Source organism: Equus asinus, unplaced genomic scaffold (genome assembly GCF_041296235.1).
Source record: "Equus asinus isolate D_3611 breed Donkey unplaced genomic scaffold, EquAss-T2T_v2 contig_3, whole genome shotgun sequence".
NCBI classification, from domain to species: Eukaryota; Metazoa; Chordata; class Mammalia; order Perissodactyla; family Equidae; genus Equus; species Equus asinus.
The window spans coordinates 1,437,859-1,456,693 of record NW_027224960.1 but is presented as its reverse complement, the minus strand read 5'-3'; the positions used below and the strand labels follow the sequence as shown (position 1 = coordinate 1,456,693).

Below are 18,835 nucleotides of genomic sequence, written 5' to 3'. Positions count from 1 at the left end.
ATAAGTAGTTTAGCATTCATGGTGGAGTTTAGGGGAGAATAGGGAAATTTTTTTGAAACACAAAACTATGTATTTCCACAAATATCATATACTGTGCAACACACCAAGTTTTGATCATTTATGTTAAAAAGGACCAGAATAACATTAATAAAATAAATTCTCAAAGGCTTCATTTTAGTTAATAGTTTATCTCTACTAGAAATAATCAGTTGTACTTGTTGGCTGTTTAAAAATACTCTTCGTAAGTAGCATAATTGGCTGATTTTGAGAATTTGGTGGAGGTAGTTCTAGTGGCGCTGCCCAAGAGTTTCTATGTAATTCTACTAAAGAAAAAGGTGAAGAAATGACAGTGGTGAGTGTTACATCCACCTAATCAAGAAGCTGGCCTTGACAGAAAGAAGTAAAAAATATGGTCAAAGAAAATCAATGGGCTTAAGTAATAAATTCTTCAAGGTTAATAGGAAAAGCAGAAGGATTCTTAGAGATTTATGATAATTAGAGAGAAGGAATATGAGTGGCTTATAACCAACACTGTTGGATGCTTATCGTGTGCATGGTTGGAACTACTCGTCTCCATTTTGTAGATAAGGAATTAGTTAGAAAGAGGCTAAGCGATTTGGTATATGATGGAGCTGAACTTCAGACCCAGGTTTGTCCAACTCCAGAGCCAGCAGACCTGGTCACTTACTCTGAGATGAAGGGTCATTCTCTACAGAGGGTAAAGGCCAAGCCCCATGGTTTTGGACGTGATATTCCAAATCTCTACCCTCCTCCCCCGTTACTCTCAGCCTCCTCCTACATGCAAAGTGGGAGCAGCAAAGTTTCCCTCACACCCCACTGGCTTTCATGCTTCTATGCCCTTAAGACAAGGGTTTTCTGAGCCCAACATTTTCCTGTCAAAATGCTGTTCTTTCTCATTATGAGTCTAAATTTTGGAGTAAGTTTTTTAATTCAAAAAATTATATATACATATATATAATATGTCATCATATATGCATATGTTTATTATACATAATAAAAATCAAGCTGAAGGTTCTTTGAGATGCCTTTCTGGCTAACACTGTGTTTTGTAAGGAAGAAAAATGGTGGTGGTGATGGTGGTCGTGGTGGAAAGGATATAATTTTCTTTGAAATTTTAAATTCAAACATCTTGGCACTTTGTTAAACAGAAAATGATTCCTTGAGGCAGGAGTCCTGTCTAATTAATCTTTGTCTTTATGGCCTAGCATAGTGCCTGGCACATATTAGGCACTTAAATATGTGTTGAATTAGATTTTCCCTTATCTTACATAATTTTTCCTTTGGTCCTACCTAGGTTTGTAGTTTGTACCTCTACTATAATATTCATCATACATGTTGCATTAGGAATAACTTTGGTTACTAGTAAAAAGAAAACTTGACTAATAGTGGTTTAAACCATTACCTCAAAGCTTGGCAGCCCAAGACTGATGCAGCAACTCAAGGATGTCATCAGGGAACCCACTCCACTTCTGTACTCTCTTTGGTATAAGGCTTTTTATTCTCTTGGTGGAAAGAGGGCTGCTGTCCCCCAGGTAGTGTATCTGCATCCAAGGAAGGAGAAAGGGAAATGTTAGAGGTGAAAAGTAAACAGTATGATTCTCAAAAGTCCTTCCCTTATTATTTGGGAATGAAAGCCCTTCCCAGGGACTCCCACTTATGTTTCATTACATAGAGCTGGGACACATGGCTACCTCTAGCTGCAAACATGGCTAAGAATTGGATTATGTGGCTTTTCAGCCTCTATAGCCTGGGCAGCCAGGGGAGAAAAGGTTGAAGTGGGTGTTTACGAAGCCAACCTTGTAGGTCTGCCCTACAAGTTTTTAGTTACTTGGTATAAGTTTATGTTTCCTGGCATACCATAAGCCTATGGAAAACAAAGAATGTGTTTTGGCAATCTTTGAGTTACCCATAATAACCAGCAGGAGACTACCATAGCACTTATAGTGTCTAAGACATTGTGGCTACTCAATCAATGTTGTATTTTTTTACTTTAATTCAGAAGTAAGAGCCAGGCAGGAATTAGTGACTCTGGTTTCTCTGAAAATGATGGAGTCCATAGATTTCTCTTTGGTGACTCATTTCCTCTATCAACATTGGAAAATTACCTGGAGCTTTCCTGCTTCATCAAGTTGGCCCATTACAGAGGACAATTTAACAGTAATATTGCCTGGAATGTGTAAAGTATAACTCAAAAAACAGGATGGGAGAGAAATCATGAACATATGATGGTCAACAAGGGCTTTTTTAAGAGAGATAAAAAGGTAGATAAGCAATAGGATAATATATTGTAATCAAAGAAAAGATTAGCAATTGAAAGTTAAGAATAATCTAAAATATCTTAGCCATTCAGAGTTCTAAGGGGAAAAATAAGTACAATTCATTCCTTTAAATGGCTCAAATTGCTGTCTGATTCATTTATTTAAATCCCAAATTGCTATTCTATATCTATACTGTTTCTCCTTCAGAACAGATCTTGTTCCTTTTCCCTCTATCATCTTACTCTTAATTATCAATCATGGAGAATGAAGATAAGACAATTGAACATGAAGATTTGGCACCATCCACAGAGATGAATAACATAGCCTCTACGGATCAAGAAACCCAGGTAAATCTGTGATCAAGTGTAGACCGTCTCAACCATTTCCTTAAGGAAGGGACTTCCAAATCTATGATAGCAACGTGTCCTCTTCGTTCTCTGTCACTCAGTTAACAATTCTCCCATTCTTAATCCCCAAGCTTGTACAGTAGGTGTGACTACCAATTTTCCCAGTCATTTTAGCAGCTAGCCCTACATAAAACTGCAGAAATAGAGAGCCTGTGAAATGCTTTGTGTTCGCAGCCTAAACCCTAGAATGCTTCTGGTTTCTTCCCTCTCTGTTTTTATTGCTTAAATTTAAGTAGATGAATGAATGTGAATTGTTTTTCATCACAGATAGTTATTTTTTTTCTGAACCACTTTGATATATTTACCAACTATTGCTTTGAATCATATCTTAAATAGGCTAATTTTTAAACAGTATTGCAAATGTAATGACATTGTATGTGACTCAGGCATTTATAATGCTACAATAGTGACTCAGTGGTAAACACCCCTAAGAGAGTTCTTGTTCCAAGCAGTAGCTGATTAGCTAGAAATGAAGCTGTATATTTCCCCTATGAACTGTTACCCTTAATTCTAATAATGGAAATTTTATTCGTGATGTGGTGGCTCAGTGAGTATAAAAATGGACAGCAAATGTACAGTTTTAAGTATTTTTTTAATTGCTTTAAACACAGGAGGAGACAGTTATGAACCTCAAAGGTACAGAGGGAAATGAACCAACAGAAGGAAGTAACCTATTGAGTAGCAGTGAAAAAAGGCTGCAGGAAACACCAACTGAATCAACTCATTTGCAAAGACTGAGACAAACATTTGCTTGCCTCCACATGGTTTACTGGATAGAGTGATAACAAATGGTATGTAAATGGTACGGGTGAATTCAGAAAGATGGTAAAAGATGAAGTTGTCATATAATGAAAGATTTCAAATAATATGGTTTAAAGGACAAAAAGAAGTTTATTTCTCTCACACATAAAAACTACTAGGTGGGGTCAGCCAGGTGGTGTACTGGTTAAGTTCACATGCTCCCTTTCAGCAGCCCAGGGTTTCACCATTCGGATCGTGGGTGCAGACGTAGCACCCCTCATCCAGCCATGCTGAGGCAGCGTCCCACACAGCAGAACTAGAAAGATCTTCAACTAGGATATACAACTACGTACTGGGGCTTTGAGGAGGAAAAAAACAAGAAAAAAGAGGAAGATTGGCAACAGATGGTAGCTCAGGGCCAATCTTTCTCACCAAAAAAAGGATACCTTAAAACCATATTTAAAAAAAAAAGAGGGGTCGGCCCCATGGCCGAGAGGTTAAGTTGGCAAGCCCCACTTTGGTGGCCCAGGGTTTCACCAGTTCAGATCCTGGGCGCAGACATGGCACCACTCATCAAGCCACACTGAGCGGCGTCCCACATGCCACAATTAGAAGGACCTACAACTAAAAATACACAACTATGTACCAGGAGGCTTTGGGGAGAAAAAGGAAAAATAAAATCTTAAAGAAAAAAAGGGGAGAGTAGAAACGGGTGGGCTTCCCTTCTGAAAAGAAAAAAAAAAGTTACTGGGTGAACAATTCACAATGGTATGTGTCTTTATTCCACACAGTCACTAGGGGCCCAGGCTGAAAAGCTCCACCATCTTCAACATGGAGGGCTTCCAAGAGCACTGTGGTCACCACCATTCCAGCTGTCAGAAAGAGGAAAAGAGCAGAGATCAAGGACCTTTTCCTCTTCTGCGTCAGAGTAATCTCACAGGATTATGTTAGACCTCCAATGAGAAAAGTGATTGAGAAATCAGTTGTAAACAGAAAAGCATTACATAAATGTTGGTTGTTATTACTGTTAAGTAATGCAACTAAGGTTTAAGCCAACACAGCTACACTTCCAAATGTCACATCATTTTATAAGGAAGAATCCTCGTTTGCAATTCAATTTATTCCCATAGAGCTGCTATTACTTAAAACATTTGGGAGGAGTGACGTCAGCAATATGGCTGAGTGAGCTAGTCCCTTCCTCGCTCTCCCTTTTGAGTTATAACTAAATGGACACTTACTGACCAACAGAGGAAACCCACACAGCACAACAGGATGCCTGAGAGACACACGCAGCTATAAATCTGAGGGTGGGTGGACTGGCCCCCCAGGAAGTGATGGAGACAGGTGAGCACACCCTGTTCTCCCCGCTAACCCTGTGCATGCAACACGAACACTCCAACCTGGTGCAAGCACCTGGAAAGTGGGAACACGCAGCAGGGCAACCATAAGAGGAGGCGGCGGTAACCCTTAGCCTGCACTCGTGGTTGATCTCCCAGTGGAGAGAGGGAGCCCACCACACCCCTGTGCGGTAAAGGAGCAGCCATAGCCCAGGTCCCAGCAGGGAAGCCCTGACCACCAAGCTCAGCAGCCCCACGGACTGCAGATCGTAAACAGGGACCTCAGCAGATTTCCAAGCTGGGGCAAATACTTCGCAGGTGTGCATGAATGCTCACAGTGCAGCTGTGCTCCCAAAGAGGTAACCAGTCCAGGCAACTGTGGGAATAGGTGTGGCAGCTTTGAACCCACATGCACTTACTTTCCTGGCGGGGAGGGGGAGCCCACCATGCCCCAGGGCTGTCAAGGAGCAGCCATAGCTCAGGTCTCTGCCTGGAAGCCCTGCCCACCAAGCTCAGTAGCACCATGGACTGTGGATCATAAGGGACCTCAGCAGATTTTTGTGCTGGGACAAACACTTCCAGGCACACATGAGTGCTCCCAAAGAGGGAACATGTCCCAGGCAGCTGTGGGAATAGGTGAGGTAGCTTTGAGCCCACTGGTGATCACTTTCCGGTGGAGAGGGGGAGCTCAGAGTGCCCCTGAGGCACCAAAGAGTGGCCCTAGCCTAGTGAGGAAGCCCCGCCTGACAAGGACAGTCCACACAAGTGCCTGAATGCATCCCAGGCTGGGGCAAGCACCCATAATACCCCCACAGCTTCCAGCAGATGGGGTACGGCCAGAAACACTACTCCTGCTCCCCGCTAGCGGTAACAGGGGGAATCTGCATCCTAAGAATACCACAAATGCCACAACAAAAGATTAGTTCATCAAACACCATGAGAAACTGCAGCAACAATTCAGACCAGGAGGAAAATGACAATTCTCCAGAAACCAACATGGAAGATACAGAAATATACAAGCTAAATGACCGAGAATTCAAAATAGCCATCATAAGGAAACTCAACGATTTACAAGAAAACACAGAAAGACAGTTCAAGGAGCCCAGCAACAAAATGGATCTCTTCACCAAAGAGATTAAAACTATAAAAAAAATCAAGCAGAAATTCTGGATATGAAAAACACAAATAATAATCTAGAATCATTAAGAAATAGAATTGATCTTATGGAGGAAAGAATTAGTCTTCTTGAGGATAAAAATGTAAAAATTCTACAGGTGGAGGAGGAGACAGAACTAAGATTTTTTCAAAATGAAGGAATTCTTCAAGAAATATCTGACTCAATTAGGAAAAGCAACATAAGTATTATAGGTATCCCAGAGGGAGAAGGGAGGGAGAAAGAAGCAGAGAGCTTATTCAAAGAAATAATTGCTGAGAACTTCCCAAACATGGGGATGGTTTCAGATTTACAGATAAACGAAGTTAATCATATGCGCAACTTTATCAATGTGAAAAGACCCTCTCCAAGGCATATAATAGTAAAAACGGCAAAAGTTTGGGATAAACAAAGAATATTAGGAGCAGCAAGGTACAAGAAGATAACCTACAGAGGAAGCCCCGTCAGGCTTTCAGCAGATTTCTCAGCAGAAACCTCACAGGCTAGGAGAGAATGGAATAATATATTCAAAATACTGAAAGACAAAAACTTTCAGCCAAGAATACTCTATCCAGCAAAACTTTTCCTCAGATACAATAGAGAAGTGAAAGCTTTCCCGGATGAACAAAAGCTGAGGGAGTTCACTGCCACCAGACCTCCCCTACAAGAAATAATTAAAGATGCCCTCACACTGGCAACAAAAAGGCAAAGGTCTACAAAGCTCTGAGCAAGAAGGTAAATAGACAGACATGATCAGAAACCTGCAGCTCTCTACCAGAATAGGAAGGTAAAGACTCAATTACAACTTAAAAGAGAAAGGGAAAGAAAGCATCAGAAGCAATGATAAACACTTCAACTTAGCCACAAACTCAGGAAATTAAAAACAGAACATTGTGTAACAGCAATTACCCAGAAGGGGAGAGGAAATGGAAGGAACTTGCTTAGGTTAATGGCGATAAGAGGCTATGAGAAAATGGACTGTCTCATCTCCAATATCTTTCATACAATCCTCACGGTAACCACTAAACAAAAAAATCAGAGCAAAACCACAATTCACAAAGAGAGAGAACTGAGAAATCCCTCTTGGAAAACCAACAAAATGAAATGGCAGTCAGAAATGCAAAGGAAGAGAAACAGTGGAATCATAGAACAACTAGAAAACGAGATAAAATGGCAGCATTAAGCCCTCATATAACAATAATCTCTCTAAATGTAAATAGACTGAACTCTCCAATCAAAAGACATAGAGTAGCTGGATGGATTAAAAAACAAGACCCAACAATATGCTGCCTCCAGGAAACGCACCTCAGCTACAAAGACAAACATAGGCTTAGAGTGAAGGGATGGAAGACAATACTTCAAGCTAATGGCCAACAAAAGAAAGCAGGGGTTGCCATACTTTTTATCAGACAAGGCAGACTTCAAGTTAAAAAAGACAATGAGAGACAAGGAGGGGCAGTATTTAACGATAAAAGGGAAATTCCATCGAGAGGACATAACACTTATTAATATATATGCACCTAGCACAGGGTCACCAAAGTACATAAAGCGATTATTAACAGACCTACAGGGAGAAATTAAGAGCAACACAATCACAGTAGGGGACCGCAGCACCACACTTACTTCAAGGGACAGATCATCCAGACAGAAATTCAACAAGGAAATTGCAGATTTAAATGAAACACTTGACCAGATGGAGTTAATGGACATATATAGAGCATTCCATCCAAAAACAGCGGAATATACGTTCTTCTCAAGTGCCCATGGAACATTCTCAAAGATAGACCATATGTTGGATAGCAAGGCAGCCTCAATAAATTCAAGAAGATTGAAATCATCCCAACCATCTTTTCTGACCACAATGCTAGGAAGCTAGAAATCAACCACAAGAACAAAACTGGGAAAGTCGGAAATATGTGGACATGCTATTGAACAACCATTGGATCATTGAAGAAATCAAAGAGGAAATTAAAAAATAACTGGAGACAAATGAAAATGAAAATACAACATACCAATTCTTATGGGATGCAGCAAAAGCAGTCATGAGAGGGAAATTCATAGCAACACAGGCCCACTTCAACAAGCAAGAAAAATCTCAAATAAGTAATCTTAACATACAGCTAACAGAGCTAGAAAAAGAAGAACAGATAAAGCCCAAAGTCGGCAGAAGGAGGGAAATAATAAACATCAAAGCAGAAATAAATGAAATATAGACTAAAAAAGCAGTAAAAAGGATTGATGAATCTAACAGCTGGTTCTTTGAGCAGATAAACAAAATTGACAGAACCTTAGCCAGACTCAACAAGAAAAAAAGAGAGAAGGCTCAAATAAATAAAATTAGAAATGAAAGAGAAATTACAACAGATACGGCAGAAATACAAAGGATTATAAGAGACTATTGTGAAAAACTGTATGCCCACAAATTTGATAACCTAGAAGAAATGGATGGATTCCTATACTCATATAACCTCCCAAAACTGAATCAATAAGAAACAGAATCTGAACAGACCAATCACAAGTACAGAGCTTGAAAGAGTAATCATAAACTTCCCAAAAAACAAAAGTCCAAGACCAGATGGCTTCTCTGGAGAATTGTACCAAACATTCAAAGAAGATTTAGTACCTATTCTCCTCAAACTATTCTGAAAAATTGAAGAAGAGGGAACATTTCCTAACACATTCTGTGAGGCCAACATTACCCTGATACCAAAACCAGACAAAGACAACACGAAGAAGGAAAACTACATGCCAATATCACTGATGAACTTAGATGCAAAAATCCTCAACAAAATATTGGCAAACTGAATACAGCAATACATTAAAAGAATCATACACCATGATCAAGTGGGATTCATTCCAGGGATGCAGGGATGCTTCAACATCCATGAATCAATCAGTGTGATACACCACATTAACAAAATGAGGAATAAAAATCACATGATCATCTCAATAGATGCAGAGAAAGCATTTCACAAGAGCCAACATCCATTTATGATAAAAACTCTCAATAAAATGGGTATTAAAGGAAATTACCTCAACATAATAAAGGCCATATATGACAAACCCACAGCCAACATCATACTCAATGGGGAAAAACTGAAAGACATTCCTCTGAGAACAGGAACGAGACAATGGTGCCCACTCTCACCACTCTTATTCCACATATTACTGGAGGTTTTGGCCAGAGCAGTTAGGCAAGAAAAAGAAAAGGAATCCAAATTGGAAAGGAAGAAGTGAAACTTTCACTATTTGTAGATGATGTGATTCTATATATAGAAAACCCTAAAGAATCCACCAGAAAACTCCTAGAAATAATCAATAACTACAGCAAAGTTGCAGGGTACAAAATCAATTTTAAAAAATCAGTTGCATTCCTATACGCTAACAATGAACTAGCAGGAAAAGAAATCAAGAATACAATCCCATTTACAGCTGCAAGAAAAAGAATAAAATACCTAGAAATAAACTTAACCAAGTAGGTGAAAGATGTGTACACTGAAAACTATAAGTCATTACTGAAAGAAATTGAGGAAGATGTAAAGAAATGGAAAGATTTTCCATGCACATGGGTTGGAAGAAGAAACATAGTCAAAATGTCCATACTACCTAAAGCAATCTACAGATTCAGTGCAATCCCAATCAGAATCCCAATGACATTCTTCACAAAAATAGAACAAAGAATTCAAAAATTTATATGAAACAACAAAAGACCCCAAATAGCCAAAGCAATCCTGAGAAAAAAGAACAAAGCTGGAGGTATCACAACCCTGACTTTAAAACATACTACAAAGCTACAGTAATCAAAACAGCGTGGTAGTGGCACCAAAACAAACAGATCAATGGATCAAAATTGAAAGCCCAGAAATAAAACCACACATCTATGGACAGTTAATCTTTGACAAAGGAGCAAAGAATGGAGAAAGGAAAGTCTCTTCAATAAATGGCGTTGGGAAAACTGGACAGCTACATGCAAGAGAATGAAAGTAGACCATTATCTTTCACCACACACAAAAATTAACTCCAAATGGATTAAAGATTTGAATGTAAGAACTGAAACCGTAAAACCCCTACAAGAAAAAACAGGCAGTACACTCTTTGACTTTGGTCTTAGCCACATCTTTTTGAATACCGTGTCTACTCGGGTAAGGGGAACAAAAGAAAAAGGTAACAAATGGGACTACATCAGACTAAAAAGCTTCTACAAAGCAAAGGAAACCATCAACAAAATGAAAAGACAACCCACCAACTAGGAGAAAATATTTGCAAATCATTTATCAAACAAGGGGTTGATATCCAAAGTACATAAAGAACTCACACACCTCAACAAAAAAAAACAAACAACCCGATCAAAAAGTGGGCAGAGGATATGAACAGACATTTTCAAAGGTAGATATACAGATGGCCAACAGGCACGTGAAAAGACGCTCAACATCACTAATTGTTAGGGAAATACAAATCAAAACTACAATGAGATATCTCCTTACACCAGTCAGAATGGCTGTAATTGCCAAGACCAAAAACAACAAATGTTGGACAGGATGTAGAGAAAAGGGAACCCTCATCCACTGCTGGCGGGAATGCAAACTGGTGCAGCCACTATGCAAGACAGTATGGAGATTCCTCAAAAAACTAAAAATAGAACTACCATGTGACCCAGCTATGCCACTACTGGGTATCTACCCAAACAACTTGAAATCAACAATCCAAAGTAACATATGCACCCTTGTGTTCATTGCAGCGCTATGCACAATAGCCAAACATGGAAACAATCCAAGTACGCAACGATCAATGACTGGATAAAGAAGATGTGGTACATATATACAATGGAATACTACTAAGCCATAAAAAGACAAAATCTTCCCATTTGCAACAACATGGATGGACCTGCAGGGTATTATTTGCTAAGCGAAATAAGCCAGACTAAGAAAGACAAACACCATATGATTTCACTTATATGCAGAACATAAACAAACACATGGACAAAGAAAATAGTTCAGTGGTTACCAGGGGAAGGGGGCTGGAGGGTGGGCACGAGATGAAGGGAAGCACTTATGTGGTGACAGACAAGAAATAATGTACAACTGAAATTTCACAATGATGCAAACTATTATGAATCTCAATTTAAAAAAAAAAATATTTGGAAGATTTTTCCTTGAGAATTTATCTCAGCACAATTTTGGATATTGTTAGAGTTGGGGTATATTTGTCTTTTAGGAATGGATTTGGTCTTTGGAGGCAGCCAAACATTAAGCTGATATCAATTTGATTAATAAATGGATGTTCAGATTCAGTAATGCTGTTTTTTGTTCAAAAAAGAAGTGTGTGAATGTACCTGTGTGTGTATGTACGCTCTGAAGCTCACGAAATGAAAATGAAAGACATTTTACCATTCTCAACTGGAACAATGGTATGTTATACTTTAGACTCTGGATATGTTTTTACTGAAATTAGTTAATTTTCTAAACTAGCATGAGAAAAAAATCTCAAACTTTATTTAAAACACATGGAGAAAACCAGGTTCCAAAATGTACACTAGTTCATAAGGCAACAGATAATTTAATACCTTTTCTGTCCTTTTTATTATTTTTTTAAACTTTTACCCTTCAAATTATGGCACATTTCTAGTTAAAACATTTACAGGAAAACTGATACAGATTGACATAGGAAAGGTGTAAATGAACGATGTGGTCTGGAGACTCACTGTTTTGAGTTCTGTAATCGTTGTCCATCAGCTGCCTGAGAAGTGGACTCACGTGTGTGAGCACCTCTTCTCTTGTTTTCTGTACTTCTGTTCCTGAGGCTCACAAGAGGGCTTTCTCCTATACTCCTTCCTGTGCCCATTCAGAATACATAAGTATTTGTCTTAAGAAGTCAATCTTACATGTGAAAAAATGATTTTCCAAAATCATAAATGAGAAGTAAATTATTAACTAAATTAAAGATGATTTAGAGAAACCTTATACACATATATTTACTGTGTATTTAGAACTGAATTTTGAGTATGGGAGAGGAAAGGAAAATTAGAGATTTTTTTTAAAAGTGGTCTTGAAGTAGAAAACTACCTTGCTGAATTTAGTATAAAATCAGGTTCATGCTGTGATACAGTAAAATTTAGTAGCTGGTAATTCCTACTTTCCCATTATACCTTCAATACTGTATAGAAATTTCAGCCCCTATAGCCAACTGGAAAATACTGAAGGCCTTAAGTTATTTATTTCATTGTAACATCATCATAAGCCTAGAAAATCAGGAAGAATTCTGTGAGGATGTAAAAACTGGGGCATTAGATTCAGTCTCTAGCAGTATGGTAGACAAGATTCAGTGAACAATTCTCTCACTTATGCCAAGATGAAAACAGTATTTTAAGTCTTTTTAAATGTACCTTTTTTCTGTGAAGAAAACAGGAAGTCATTGGACACCAAAACCAAACTGAGCAGAGGAGATAAATATGCACTCAAGCTGGCCTTCACCCTGGAGGCTTCTGCAAAACACCTGTGAGCTTGAGAGTCATTCTGAGGCCCTGAGAGCATAGGGGGCTGCGCTGGAGCTGGTCCAGGTGGGCAGAAGTCTCAGGAGCATTCATCCTCCCTCACCCACACAAAGCTGGAGCCCAGCGTGGCAGCTGCAGATGGGGCCTGCACCCACACCTATCTCAACTATGGTGCTGGCTGGGGGAGAGGAGCGTCCCACTAAAAATGTGTAACTCCATGCTGATCTGTGCTCCAAATTCACATAAAAAACACAAGCTGAAAATATATCTAAAAGTGATCCCAGATTGGAAGCTTCTAAGCACATGGTAGAAGCAAATGCAGATCCGATCCAGGAAAACTCACATTCAACCTAAGGCTCCAACAATCCCCAAAGGTAAAGTTCCAAGGAAGAGGTCACTGTCACAACAAATTTTAAAAGATCACAACATGCACAAGGAAACAGAGATTTCAAAAATTTGCATTATCAGAAAATAGAAAATATTTTTGGTATCTGTAAAGAAATTAAAGAGGAGATAGCAAATATAAGTACAAAACAAGGAACTATTTTTAAAAAATAAACAAACATTTTGCTAACGACCAAGTCGAATTTCTAGAAATGAAAGATATAGTACAGTAATTGAAATGTAAAACTCAGTGGATAGATGAAGCAGTGGGTTAAGTGACAAGAGAATTGGTGAACTAGTAAGAGATCTGAAGAGATTATCTAGAATGCAGTTCACACAAAGATGGAAAATGTGAAAATGAGGGATAGCAACATGGAGAAGAGTATGACTGTCTGATCTTAGTTCCAGAAAAAGAGAATAGAGAATGGAGAAGAGGAAATATTTGAAGAAATGAAGACTGAGAATTTTCCAGAATTAGTGAAAAACTTAAATCCCAAGCAAACCGAAAGGAAGTCATACCTAAATACATCAAACTGAAATTGCAGAAAACCAAAGAAAAGGAAAAAATCTTAAAAACAGCCAAAGAAAAAGAATTCCCTAAAAAAGCAGAAATTAGACGTAAAAGCAGCAATGAAAGCCAGAAAGCCAAAGAGTAATATTTTCAAGGACCTGAGAGAAAGTAACTCTCAACCTAGAATTGTATATGCAGAAAAACTCTGTCTTAAGAATGAAAATGAAGATAATTTCAGACAAAACTAAGACTTTACTACCAACAGAGCCTTATGAGAAACATAACATGCTTTGCTACAGAGAGTTTCTGTACCATCAATTAGCTCTTATGCGATGGTAAATAGGGAATTGTGTGAGTGCCAGATGGAATTTGCATTTTTGTACATAATTTTTCCTGTCACCTTAGTATTTTTCATCATCAAGCAATAGCAAGTGAATACAAAGTGAATTGAAAACAAAAATCAGATAGATGTTTTCTTACAATTAAAGATAAAGCCTTATCAACTTGAGGACCTTTTAAAAAGCTGAAATCTCTGTGAAAGTGCGTTCTTTTTGGGCAGTTAGTTGCTGGTTTAGGGGCTTCAAAGACTTTTTAAACTTCCCACAATGTTAAGCTATCTAATGAAACCACACGTGGATGAAGAAGCTGACAGTACAGGTGAAGAAGCTGCCAACACTTTTCCCTCAGTTAAAAACAAACAAACCTTTGTTTGATGAATAAGCTACAATCTGCATAAGATTTTGATGGAGCTGCTCTCTATTTAAAGCAAATGCCCTCAAGATTCTACATCTCGGGAAAAAGGAAGTGTGGTTCCAGGGTTTAAGTCTGCAAAGAAGAGACTGACTTTAGATGCGATGTCAGTAGAGATTTAACTGTGCTGATACTGTATTAGAATTGTTACTGTTTTTTAGTGCTTTGGTCACAAGTTTTGAGTTTTGAGTTTTGGGTCGTCTGCTCCAACTCTGTTTTTCCCATAAGTCTTTTTGTTTTCAGTGTCTGATTTTGTAGAACACAAGGTTTTTGAAACAGGGAAACATATTTTGCATTCTAACAGAAATGCCTCTACTAAAGCAAATACTTCAGGTAACCAGATGATTGTCCCAGAGGAAAGGTTTGAGGTGCCACAATGAATGATGGCCCCCCCAAAAAGGTAAGTATCTGAGTAATTCTAAACAAACGTCAACATAGAAGAGAAACAATGCTAATGTTTAATTCAAGGCAGAGCTAAAATAGGGGAGTGTGGTTGTTCAAGTATTCTCATGCTCCTGTGAAGAGGTTAAAGATAGTGATTGTTTCTCTTTTTATTAACTACTGATATATTTATAGTAAAATTAAAAAGAATAATAAGGGAATGGTAAAAAGAAAAAAGTTCAAGGTAGTAGTTGTAGCAGTGTGGAAGGCGATGGGGGATGGGATTAAGAGGAACACAGAGGTGCCTTCAAGGCACTGGTAGTATCCTATTTCTTCAGATGGTTGGTAATTACCCAGTTGTTCATATCACTGGTGTTCTTCAAAACTTACACATGGTTGTAAATATTTGTATGTGTATTCAGTATTTATTTTTAAAAACTTTTAGATTATATCAAAACCGACATATGACAACTTATTGATAGAAGTTTTCCTGGTTTATTTCAGTTACCATCCTTGTTCTTCTGTGGGCTGTAGTGTGGTCAATTACTGGCAGTGAATGTCTTCCTGGAGGAAACCTATTTGGAATTATAATCCTGTTCTATTGTGCCATCTTTGGAGGGAAACTTTTGGGGCTCATTAAGTTACCTACGTTGCCTCCACTACCTCCTCTTCTTGGTAAGTACCAAACACTTCCTGTGTCCTTCAGAGTAAATCATATTTTTAAAATAGTAGTTTGGGAAATAAAGGAATAAACTATTTCTGTATTTGCTGTGCTGGCCCTTAAAGCTGATTGTTAAATTGTGATGAGTTTTATGAGCCAGTTGGTAAACAGCAATTTGAAAATTAAATTATATATACTTACAATTAAATAACTTGCATTAAACACAAGAGCAATACTCAAAACCAATCACTTCTTAATTATTTTACTACATTTTCCTCTTATCTCTCCTCTTGAGATTATGGAAATACTATATCACGGTGTGTCACTGCCCATCTGTTCCCAGCTCCACGTTCAATGACGTCAGGTTGGTAGGTTAACATCAGCCCTGGTAGAAGTATCTGTAATACAGAAATCAGCAAATGCTGCAGCCCAGGGCTTAATATGTTGTCAGTCACTCACATCATTGACAAACGAGTGAAGTTCCAACATGTATTACAAAACTATTCTTCCAGAGGCCATGAGAACTGTGCAGATACGACACGTAAAAATTAGTCTTAAAACTAGGTATTATATCTTTAATGTTTCTTTTAAAAATTCCATATTACAAAATTTCAGTGTACTACTTTCAGTATACCACAAAAGACATTTTGTGTCCCTTTCTCACAGATTTATAAATCATTAAGTTTTATTTAAAAACCATGTACCTTTTACACATGCATATTTGCACACATCTCCTTTTTTTATTTCAAAAGATTGGCCCTCGGCTAACATCTGTTGCCAATCTTCTTTTTTTTTTTATTTCTTCTTCTCCTCAAGGCCCCCCAGTACATAGTTGTATATTCCAGTTGTCGGTTCTTCCAGTTCCTCTATGTGGGACACCACCTCAGCATGGCCTGATGAGCGGTGCTAGGTCAGTGCACAGGATGCGAACCAGTGAGACCCTGGGCTGCCAAAGCAGAGTGCATGAACTTAACCACTCAGCCACAGGGCCAGACCCCCCCACACACACACATTTCCTAAGTAAAAATTTTTTTCTATTAGTGAGGACCTCAGGATTGGTTAACATAGACCAAAATTATTTTCTTGTGAATTTGTGGTGAGCAATTGAAACTAAATGTAAAAAGAAGTAGAATTATTTACATCTTACTCTACACTGTTTCTCAATATATTTTTCAATTTAGGTAAAATTCAAGTTATTTCACTTAATTCATATTGTTTATCATGGGTGCTTTTTGTTAAAGTTTTTAATTGAATTATTATGACAATGGGTTGTTTCTAGGCCAGCCCGGTGGTGTAGTGGTTGAGTTCCGTGCACTCTGCTTCAGTGGCCCAGGTTCGTGGGTTCCGGTCCTGGCTGTGGACTACACCCTTGTCAGCTATGCTGTGGTGGTGTCCCACATACAAAATAGGGGAAGCTTGGCACAGATGTTAGCTCAGGGCAAATCTTCCTCACCAAAAAACAAAAGGGGGGCTGTTTCTAAATATGCCTGTGTGCTATGATAAAGGGTTGGCAAACCATCTCTTCTTGTAAATAAGATCTTATTGGAGCACACTCATGCTCATTCATTTACATATTGTCTGTGGCTGCTTTTATACTACAGTGGCAGGGCTGAGAACTTATAACAGACACCATGTGGCCCACAAAGCCTGCAGTGTTTCTTGTATGGCCCTTTACAGAAAATGTTTACTAACCCCTGCATCTAAGTCAGAGCTTCTCACACTTTATTATCCAGAGAATGACCTTGGATCTTGTTAAAATGCAGACTCTAATTCAGTAGGTCTGGGGTGAGGCCTGAGATTCTGCCTTTCTAATAAGCTCAAAGACCACACTTTCCACAGAAAAATCATAAGTTTTCAAACCTGGCTGCACGTAGGAATCATCTGGGAAATTTTTTAAAAAGCTGATGCCTGGGACCCACCCCAGAGATTCTGAACTAATTGAATGGAGTAGCCCTGGGTATCAGAATTTTTAAAAGCTCCCCAGGTGATTCTAATATGCAACCTAAGTTGAGGACTACTGTTCTAGACGCCATGAAAAGGCCCTTTACACCTCATCCTTCTCTTTTCCACTCCATGCCTGTTATTGCAACAAGCAAAATACACATGTTGCAAAATGATAAATCCTTGGGCTTTGTGATTACATGAAATCTCCTGAGGTCACTGAAATCATTCTTAAAAGTCACGTACGTAATGTGTCTTACCATCCCTTTCTATAGTGGTACGCTTGTGACAGAAGTTTACTGGCTCTTAGCGTATTAGGGCCAGTATCTAAAACTGAAACATTATCTGAATCCATAAAGAAGACTTGTTAAGGCAGACATGTGTGGTGATTGCCTATTCCATATTTTTAAAAATTCATTGAAATAATTGCCAGAGATGGAGGATGAAGGAGCATTTTTTATTCCAAAAATGAATGTGAAAACAACTTTCCTAGGACACTGTTTCCTTTGCTGATGGTCTGGGTTGCTGGAAATTTTTTTCAATAATGATTTGCTTCAAAATAACTTGAGAGTAGATGAAATAAGATTGGCCATGTATTGATAATTTTTGCATGTTTTAAAAAATTTCCGTAATAGAAATTAAGGAGGAAAGAAGAATACTCCTTATCAAAGAAGGTATTCTTTTCTCCACACCCAAGGGAAAGGCCCCCCCAGGGGCTCAGAGGCCAGAGGGGGCGCCTTCCTAATCACAGTCAGGTGGCCACATCAACGGAGGCCATCGGCAAACAGAACTGTCTCAGGGAAATTGTTTGTACATTCATCTCAGAAATGAAAAATGCTCCTTCATCCCCTCCAAAACTCCAAAAGAAACTCCTACATATTTGTGAGTTCTTATTAGACTATTATTCCTTTTGATTTCAGGTAGTTGTATGCTATAATCAATTTAGGGCTGGTTTAGATTCACATTTTAAGTTTCAGTAAAGAACTGTTGACAAATTAATGAAATGTAAGGTTAGTGCAGCATTTTTTGCTGGTAATTCATTAATATCTATAAAAATGATATACACTGTACCCTGGAGCCTAACATTTCCACTGCTAAGAATTATCCTATGGATATACTTGCACAAACCTACAAATATGTAAGCTCTATGTGGACAAGGCCCATGTTGGTGTAGCTCGCCTCTGCATTACCAGGGTAGAGTAAGGGTCTGGCATGCAGTTAATAAATACTGTGCTCATTTCAGCACTGTTTGTAATGAAAAGTCTGGAAAGTTCCTTCAAGTCCCTTACTTAGTCCAAAAATTATGGTACTTCCACACAACGAGAAACTATTCCAACTATTAAAAAAAACAAGGCAAATATATATGTGCATCATTGGGAATATGTCCACGATATATTGTTAAGTGGAAAAGAAACAGATTATACAATGGTATTTAAACATGCTCTCATTTGTGTCCAGTGCAAAAGAGCACACGTACACACACACAGAGAAGCATGCTTTAATAGGTAGAGAAACTTTCTGGAAGGGCACAGAAAACTCTGGACAGTGGAAACCTTTGGGGAATGAAGCTGGAAAGTTGTACTTGGGGTAGGACATGTACTGGTCACTTTACATTGTCTGTCATGGTTTAATTTTATCATGAGCAAATATATTATTATTCTTTTAAAAACAGCTATTGTAGGCTGGTTCTTACTTTCAAAAATTCTAGAAAGATCATGACTGCAGAATTCATAACTTCTTCTAGATTAAATGGCAGCAATGAGAAATGCCTGGAAGAGATGCTTCCTTGCCTAATGGTGT

At 38.4% G+C, this 18,835-nt stretch overlaps 1 pseudogene; it reads left to right on the top strand.

Moving 5' to 3' along the window:
* LOC139043593 (sodium/hydrogen exchanger 9B2-like) overlaps nucleotides 1-18,835 on the top strand; it is a 55,126-nt pseudogene that overhangs the window by 10,661 nt on the left and 25,630 nt on the right.